Source organism: Bidens hawaiensis, unplaced genomic scaffold, assembly GCF_021521415.1.
Source record: "Bidens hawaiensis isolate Kalapana, Puna unplaced genomic scaffold, B.hawaiensis_p1.1 tig00025969_1, whole genome shotgun sequence".
In the NCBI taxonomy this organism is placed as follows: domain Eukaryota; kingdom Viridiplantae; phylum Streptophyta; class Magnoliopsida; order Asterales; family Asteraceae; genus Bidens; species Bidens hawaiensis.
The window spans coordinates 90,833-100,776 of NW_027494168.1; positions in this window are offsets into that span (position 1 = coordinate 90,833).

Here is a 9,944-nt window from a genome sequence, read left to right on the forward strand (position 1 = left end):
TGTGCCCCATGCGTCGATGCCAAAGAATAGAGTCCTTTTCTGTAGCTTTCGAAACGAAACAGGTAGCCGAAGGCGAAACACTTACAATACAACTCATATCAAGTACATAAATATCATTTGATCGAGGTGATCTCATGACAACAATGTCTTCAGGAATCTTGCATCCCGGTTGAAGAATAACACATTCCATGTCTGTGAAAATTGTGGTAAACTTTTTATCACACATCTGTGATACGATCAACAGATTATGATCCACCTTTTCACAATAATTAACCTTTCAAACATCACTTTCTCGTTTGAAACTTCTCCCTCCTTAGTAATCATCCCACCATTGTTACCAGCAAACACCACGTAACCCCCTTGAATATCTTTGATGTTATTCAAAAGATCCAGGTTGCCAGTGATATGCCGAGAACATCGACTATCCAATATCCACTTGTGATTTGTCACAGATCTAGATGAACTATTCACAACAAGGTAAAGATAGTAGTTCAAAAAGGCAGCCCAAGCCTCAGTCTTGGGCTCTTCCTTTGATACTTTCGGAGAAAAAGATAGATTAACACTAGCATTCGGTATTTGAGAATAGGTGACCGGTTTCTTGTTTTTCTTCTTTAAGTAACCGTCACGTTGATTCCCGAATCCGTGTTCTTACAAATTGGTTGAACACGATCAACAAATTTGTTTGATACATTAAACGTTTCAACCCGAACTACTTTCTTCGGATTAATACTTGAATACATTATCATACACTCATCAATGTGTTTTTCTTTCAGATTCTGATTCAATTCAATCTTTCGTTTTGATGACAACTTGACATTATCAACCTTTGTTTTACATTTCTTTGAAACATGACCCGGTTCACCACATTTAAAACATAAACATGTATCTAAGGTCATATGTGCTGAAACACTTGGTTTACTTTCATGAACAGGTTGAGGAACTTCGATTTTAGATTTTTCAAAAGTTACTTTCTTAGGAACATTAGATTTAAATCTCTTTTTATTTTGATAAAACTCTAGATTGGTAGAAATAGAAGAATTCTCCATCCCAGATGATTTTACAAATTTTATGGGTTTAAACTTGTTATCATTTGCCTTTTATTGAACATTCTCAAGTTCTGATTTGATAAAACATTGTTCAATCTCAGTGACTTTTGATGTGTCATCTCGAAAAACACTGTCAATCAATTCAGGGTTTAGAAGATTTAAAGGAACTTCTTTATCTGAAAACACTTTTGACAAACCTTTTAACTTAAATATCTTCCCACTTGAATATGTAGGTTGAGGATTGATGAACCTCAACAACTCCTCATCAGACACAGAGGGTTTATCTGATTTAGGTACATTAGATGATACCTTAGGAGTTTTTAATGGATCGCCTAAAGGTTTTGAACCATACATTGCTTGTTCAAACTCTTTAGGTTCACATAAGATGTGATTGTCAGCAGGAATGTTCTTGTTTTTGACAATCTCATCTGGTTCAAACAACTCCTCAATAGAACCATCCTTTTCATTTTTGGTAAACACAGATTTACTTGTAATGTGAATTGTTTCTTTAGTTGTTTTAATTTGTTCAACGTTTTCAGATTCTCCTGTATGCATTACTGGACATTGTTTCACATTGGGAATGCTACAGTAATCTCCTTTAAAAGGAGGAGGAATCTCAACATACCCTAAACCCGTTTTCCCATTTTTCTTGTGAGAATGATTTACCTTAGTGATCTCATTTAAAAGAAACAAGGAATCTCGAAATCTTCCAAGTTTATTTTTCAATTCAAAAACTTCATTTTCCAGATTAGAAATGCAGGTTCGGAGTCGAAGAATCTCCTTGAAATGTTGCTCAACTACAATTATCTTACATTGAACCTCAACTTTAAGATCATGATTTCTTTCAGACAGATTTTGAATTTTTAATGTAGATTGTTCCAGTAATTTGGATTTCTGTCGATAACATTCATTGATCATAAAATGATCTTTTGTGAGAGTAGTGTTCTGATTTAAAGCTGTTTCAAGTTTAGTTTTGAGTTCAGTACATTCGGTACACTCAATCACAATAGCTGAAGGTTCGGATACATTAACTTGAGAAGTAGGACATACCTCTTCGATCTTAGCCATGCAAGCATAAGATTCAGCTTGATCAGGAATTGATTTATCAGATTCGATTTGCACAAACGAACTCTGATCAGAATCACTTTCAGAGTCAGAGGAGTCGCTTTCTTCAGATACATTATCACTGCTTGCATATTTAAACTTCTCAACGGGTTCAAAAACAGCAAGGTTGGCCTGATTTCCCAACAACCTTTGAGACCAATCAACACCTTCATTTGTGACAAGAGCTTGATTATTGGATACTTTAGATTTGTCACTTTCTGATGAATTCTTCTTACTTTGATCACTTCCCGATGAATTCTTTCCTGGGTTTCTCTCAGCATTGCGTGGCCCTAGATACTCCTTTCTTGGTTTATCACATTCTTTGGCAAAATGACCAAAGTCCCCGCAATTACAACACTTGACCTTCAGTTTATCAAAACCAACTCGCTTGTTAAGTGTAGGAAGGTCTTTTCCCGTTCTTTACATAAACCTCTTAACCTTTCTGACAATCATTGCCATATTCCATTTGAGATCCATTAGTTCAAGGTTATCGGGATCAATCTGATCATAATCTTCATCGGTCAACTCACTTGTTGCAATTTTGCTACCAACCAGTTGTTCATATGAAGTCATGAATGCATACACAAAAGAAAATTGCTGTTCAGCTTCTTGAAGATTTACTTTTGGCAACGAACTTGAAGCATTTACAGTTGACTCAGACTTTGCACCCGTTGCCATAAAGCATACATTAGGTGAGTTGTTTACATTAGATGTCTCATCTTGAGCTTGAGTGAAGAAAGCAGTGATTGGGACAGAACTTGAACTTGAAGAAGTATTTGCTGGCATTGCTCCACCATAAAGTGAAGGATTCTGGTTTTGATTATCCTTCAAAGAATTTTGGCACTTCAACTCAAATTCTCTTTCCTCTATCTTGTTAATAAATTGCACTGCAGTGAGTTCTGTGTTACGAAAGAAACCATTCTCTTTCAACACAAATAGGAAAGCAGAATATGATGAGGGACGTTCTTCAGAGTATCAATTTTGTCAGTTTCGGTTGGCTCAAGATTCACACTTGCCATTTCCACAACTAGATGACAAAACCGATTAATCATCTTTTCCACAGTTTCATTCTTCATCAAGATGAAATTTCTAAACTGAAACTTTATAAAAGTCTTCTTACTCTCAAGCGTATTTCCCAATCTTCTTCTTTTCAGAGTATCAAATAGAGATGCACAAATTTTTATAGTGCTATATTGGTAAAAGATTTGTTCGGGCATAGCCATTATGAGAGTCGAATAAGCCTTTGTCTCACTTTCAAAATCTTTCAGTTCTTGTGCTTCATAATGCTTAAATCCTTTGGAATCCAACCAAGATTGTCACTACCAACAAGAGGTGCTGCATAAACAACATCAAGATACCGTACGCTGCTTGGATGCAACGATCCCAAATGTGCACAAAACCTCGGTTCCCACCGAGCAAAATCTGACAGTTTCAATAGTTTTGGACACTTGTTATGACTTCCAATCTCGTTGTCCATCGTCAGCACTTGTTATCAATCTACTCGTAACACAATTCTGAACCAAAATGCACTAGTCCACAATCACAAACCTCTGCTAATCCGCTCACTTAATAAGTTCAAACGTCATCGTTTCCATAACCTTCTCAATTCACTTTAATCCGAACTCAATTCAGACTTAATACAATTCAATCCGAACTCAATACTCCATATATCAGTTACTATTACTTAACTAACAATCTAATACGTTTAGAACAGTCCAAATACCATAAAACATAAACCTCTGTTTCACCGAAATCAACCGAAACACGATTAATATCAATTCATCATCAAATTGATACCATACTTGATGAATTAATACAATTAAGTAACGAATGAACTAGAAGATCAGATCAAATGTCTCTGATACCACTTGAATGAGCCTGTCGGGATCTAGATCTTATGATGAAATCGATTCATTTATTGATTAGGTATACAATTAGGCTTGATTACTTTAACTATGTGTAATGTGTGTGTTGAGAGTGAATTTGGGCAGAGTAACGAGGCAGGAGAGTGAAAATAATCAGAACTGTTAATGTATAAAGGCTCATTCGCTAAGCATGTTTAGCGAATGAGGCCTCATTCGTTAAAGACTAGGCTCATCCGTTAACTTAGGAGCCCATTCGTTACTACAGAGTAACGAATGACGACTCATTCGTTAAGGTATACCCATTCGCTAAGGGTGTTTAGCGAATGGGCTATGGAGGTCTCATTCGTTACTACAATATAACGAATGAGTCCATGCCTATAAATAGGCCTTCCATAGTTAGTTTGCATAGATTTCTGTGCCATATTTATCCCCATGTAACGTTATGCTGCCGGATTTCTCTCAGACCATAATGTATCTTCATGTAACGTATTGATCATCAATAAAGTATTAGTTTAACGTATTAAACACGACTTAACGTATCGATTTGCGACTAGATTTCTTGGCTCGTAAACGTTCGTATAACGTTTTTACAATTACAACTTCTATTCACAATCTTAAAAGTAAATCATAAAATCTCTAAATACTTCTTTCAATACAACAGTAGACGATACACTAAAAATATGGTAACAACTAAAGTAAAATAGAATTACGAGAGCATAAATGGTACAATCGGAACAATACGAACCAGACATCAATAGAAGAAAGCTTTCAGCCATTCGAAATGTGCAGTAAAAGAGAATCAAATAAGGTTTTGATCGACAATATATGGATAGAAAGAAAGAGATTACGGTTATAGGTGAAAAAAGGCGGACTGGGTTTAATTAAAGATCAACGTATTTTAACAATGTACCTGCTAAGTAAATTTTAGGAGCTAAAATGTTTCATATACATGTAAATGTTCTCTTATATATAAAAATGATATAATTTATATTAGACAAATTATATAATGAAATGTTCGGTTTATAAAAATGTTTTATAAACAAACCTAACGTTTTTAAGAAATAAAATACGTTTTGTAAAAGCAATTATAGAAATTATTAAACAAAAAATATATAAAAAGAACTTTATAAAATGTATAATTAATAGGAGAGAGAGGCGGGAAAAAATAGTAAAAATGCATAAGGAAATGACATGTGGCAAGAGGTAACTTTTATTTATTATATAATATAGATTTGTAACATCTATACGTGATAGACGTAATAACTGTGAAGCATGCATTCCGATAAGGCTACATCCGAACAATTTGTTTGTAGATAACGTGTAATAAAGTGAGCTAGATAGCGGCCCCTTTGCTTAATTTCGTTAGCTTTAAACCACAATTATTAAACGTGCAAAAAAAATTTTCTTCCTTATATCCATTATCCATTATTACGTGGTTATAATTATCATCCTCTTCATGTTGTGAGAGTCATCGTCTACATGAGAATCAAGAGAACCTGTTGGATCGACAAAAATGTGTTATGCGTCAGACGTTTTATCGCTTCACAAAATCTTGCGAAAAGATCATACGAAACGAGAGGTCAATTGATAACCTGCTCCTAGTATCCGATTCCATTCGAGACCTTAATCTTAGTAATACATATATATATATATATATATATATATATATATATATATATAGGGTTGAGTTTAATGAAGAAATCATATTAGTGTGAGAAGTTGGAGAAATCCTTTGAACCAATCAGATTTTTTCTTTTTCTTTTCTCATTTAATTAAATACATGGGCATATTAGTAAATTTCATAATTTCTTTTATATGGTAAGTATTAATGGTTTTTGAATTTTTAAATTATCATAACAATTATTTTATATCCTATATTTTTGTTAATTTAAAACTTAAATCATGACTGATTACTGAGTCTATTATGCCTATCTTTGCTTTGCGTAACATGCCATGATTCGACAACATAACGAAGATATGATCAGGTTATTTATAGAATATCAATTGCAATTCTGTGCCGCAATAGTTTCATATATTCCTCCTACACTTACCTATATGAGTTCATATTTATACAATACTTGGTAGAGAAACATGCCATTAGACTTTTATACCACACACTTTACATACGCGTACCCTACACTACACTACACAATAACTTACTAACCACATACATTACCCTACATTGATATTCACATAGTAACATCCGTAGCATACATGGTTGGAAAACACAAGTCATCAGACTTTTTAATTTAGCCTACAGTGACCTACACACCTTCGCACAGATGTTTCACAAACTGAGACGATTTGTATGAATCACATTAACACTTTTGTGGATTTGATGGATTATCTCTTAATTTGGAAGATATCGCGCGACGAGGGGTGAACATAATTGATATTACGAATCTTGTGCAGATTTGAAAGATGGAAAGTCAATGAGGGTTTGATTATAACAAGAAAGTTTCCAAAACAACCAACTTAGTTTCTTATTTTGATTGTATCACAAGATTACTATTGTACCCTTTTCATTAAAAATAAATCTTAAACCTACATAATTAATTACCAAAACTTTCACAATAAATGTAAGCCTTTGATCAATATATCTAATGGTCAGGAGTCACTTCTCTAACTTTTCACTCTAATTTCATTTCTCCACTGATATATATATATATATATATATATATATATATATATATATATATATATATATATATATATATCTTTTTTTTAACATAATTCAAGTGCATTTCTCCGGCTCTATTATGATGTTTGGCTCTCTGTTATCCGCATCATTTATTCGTGAATTGATAATGTTCTTAATTTATTTAACAGTCTTAAATTTCGGGGACGAAATTACCCTAACATGGAGTAACGCATAACATTAATTTCGATGACGAAATTTCTTTTAAGGAAGGTAGAATTGTAATATACGAAAATTGAAAAACCCTAAAAATAATAAATATGATATTAGTTGGTCGGATTTAGACGAATTAATTACTCGTAACTGAGTGTTCTACAAATAAGAAACACAATGAATATTTTATTTTGATTCCATTGTAACATTTAACAAAAATGTTTAAAATACATAATGGCCAGGTATTGGTATGGCTAGTTTGGCCAATTCCTATAACAAAATATATTATACATAGTGATTTTGAAATTTAAGTGAATGTTTTATAAAATTCCTTAAATGACGCATCTTCCAAAACTACTGAGTTTAGACCCACAATTACTGGATACGGGAAAATCAACATGATTTCTACCAAAATTATTTTGATAGGTTAATCCTATAATAGAAGGTGATACCAATCTTACAAAAAAATTCTCACCGACACCCCTCTCGTTCTTTTTTTTAAATAAAACTCCCTCTTCTGATGGAACCACCATCACCTTCCGGTCATCCATATCAAGCCAGCGCCGCCACTTGCTGGAGTGACAACCATTGCCACCTGCCGGAAACTGCTATATCCAGATTAGGTACAGCCGCTGAGACGAACCGGCCACCCACCTCGAACCATCAGCACTGCCGTTATTACTCGCAGCAAAGACCTTGTTACCGGAGTTGCACCATCATTGTCGACGACTTTCAGTTTGATTGTTGTTCCCCCATGGTTAAAGGTAACTAAAAATTTGACTTTTTGTTATAGAGATTTTCTAAACTAGCAACTCTGGTTAATATGTTAAAAGAAAATCAATGGATATAGAACTAATTTACATGTCTTTACTTCTAAAATAAATTATGTTTTTTTTCATTATAAGCATTCACAACCGGTTTAAACTTTTATTTCGTATAAACATACTAAATGATTGTGTGTAATCATAGGAACTTAATATTATCAAGTTACGTCTATATGGAATTTGATAAAAGTATATTAATATTTATCTTTAGTAATTATGAAAGATTTATAAACAAGTGTCTTTGGTATGTATAAATATGGAGAAGATTCGTTAGTAATTCAAATTAAACTAGAATATATTTTACCAACTTGTGAAAAAGTTATCTGAGGGTACGTAGTAATTTTTATGTCTTAAAGATCAGCTTGAACAATTGTCAAATACTGGAAACGAGACAACCAATATGCTAGCACGACAACGAAACATGAATACCAAATTATAAGTAAAGTTATACAATAATATTATGGGTTTCGTGACGTTTAATTCAAGCTTATGGTTTTGTTACGGTTAACGCTATTTCGCTTATAAGGTACGGATTATGTGGTACGGATTATCCACACAACGCTACACGAGTCGAATGGGTCGGTAATTCGCAAGTACAACACACTAACTATTCAATAAACGCGAATACGCATTGTACCGACCCATTTGAGTAACCGACAACCAATTCAGCCCCATTACTTATAAAAACAATTTTCCAACAGCCCGAACATCAAACCGAGGTCCCCCGAACTGAATTGGTCATTAATTACTTCAACACTCGCGTTAAACGCGACAATTCACTATTCTAGACAACCGAATCCTAACTTTCAATCTACCACTAGTTGATCAATCAAACGAGCACCAAAGTGCACGATACAAAATTATATTATATTAGACATACCTAGGAAGATTATGGAGCAAAACCTCACTTAAAACAGCCCCGAAAGGTACTCGAATGGACAGCCACCGGTTAAGCCTAAAACGAACGAATAGATCAATAACGAGTATAACGTGCAGATTTTAGCATGTAATGATGTATTTTATTACATAGGAAAACCATAGAAATAAATTATGAAATTTTTACCAGAGTTGCATAAATGTGTTAGATTTATAAAAATATTTTTATTATATTTTTTCAGTGGACACAAAAATCATAAAAATTCTTCCAACACAGAAAGGTGTGTGCAGCTATTTCAGTGCGCAACAATATGGTTTTATTTTTATAAAAATCATTAACCAACCAAATTAAACGATTCCAATTGGGTTTGATTCATAACTCAAAATACTAAGTTCCAGAAGTAGAACCAACCAATTTGAACTTTTCGAAAAAGAGTTATGATGTCAGGAATACAGACCAGAATCCGTCATCCCGAATCAGCTTTGACACTCGATCTTATAAAATCATAAAAACCATTCAAATCTTGTCCAAAAATTACATATTATACCTTTCTGGAAACTAGACTCAAAGTAGAACATCATAGAAACTAGAATCGATCAAAAAAATTAAATTTTCATCGAGTTATGTCTTTGTTTTCGTAATATATCGTTTCTTGAGTTGTTAGTCGTATCAAAGTTTTGATCCGTTTCATAGTATCGTGTCACTGTCATCCTTATTAAGTCGTTTCTTTATATATTGCAAATTGTTAGATTGTGTTGTTAAATTGATAACTTAAATGCATGCAATAGAATATATTTTATTGCGATCATTATTGCATGTACCAAATAGACCATTGTATATTGACTTATTGTTATTGAGTCATATTATATTGATATTGGCCATTGTTAGTGTCTTTTATTTGACCTCAATACCCGAGCATTTATCCACCTATGGGGACATTGGGCGTCAATCGAGGCACCTTTGACGTGCTCTATCTGTGGTGGAGCGATTAGTCCACAGCGTCTCTGTATTATTGTGCGACGAGAGCACTTATTGAGTTACTGATTATTGAGAGGCGTATGGATCGATCCTAGGTAAAGTTACTGGAGTGAGATGGTTAGGTGTGTGTGCCCACATTCCTATCTCACTTAATTACTGGTGCATTATGTCACACCCCGACCAATGAAGGCGGAAACGTCGAGGCGCGACATGATTGCTCATTGCACAACGACACTATAAAGTTACAATATTTAAACAACTCATTTAAATCCATATCATCATAAATAACACAACAATTGTTCATACAAAATGCCAAATAGATAGATAAACAAATAACTTGTTCTTTCATTTTCTAATATCCTAAAGCCAAGATGACAAGTTTCTTCAAGTAATCCAATC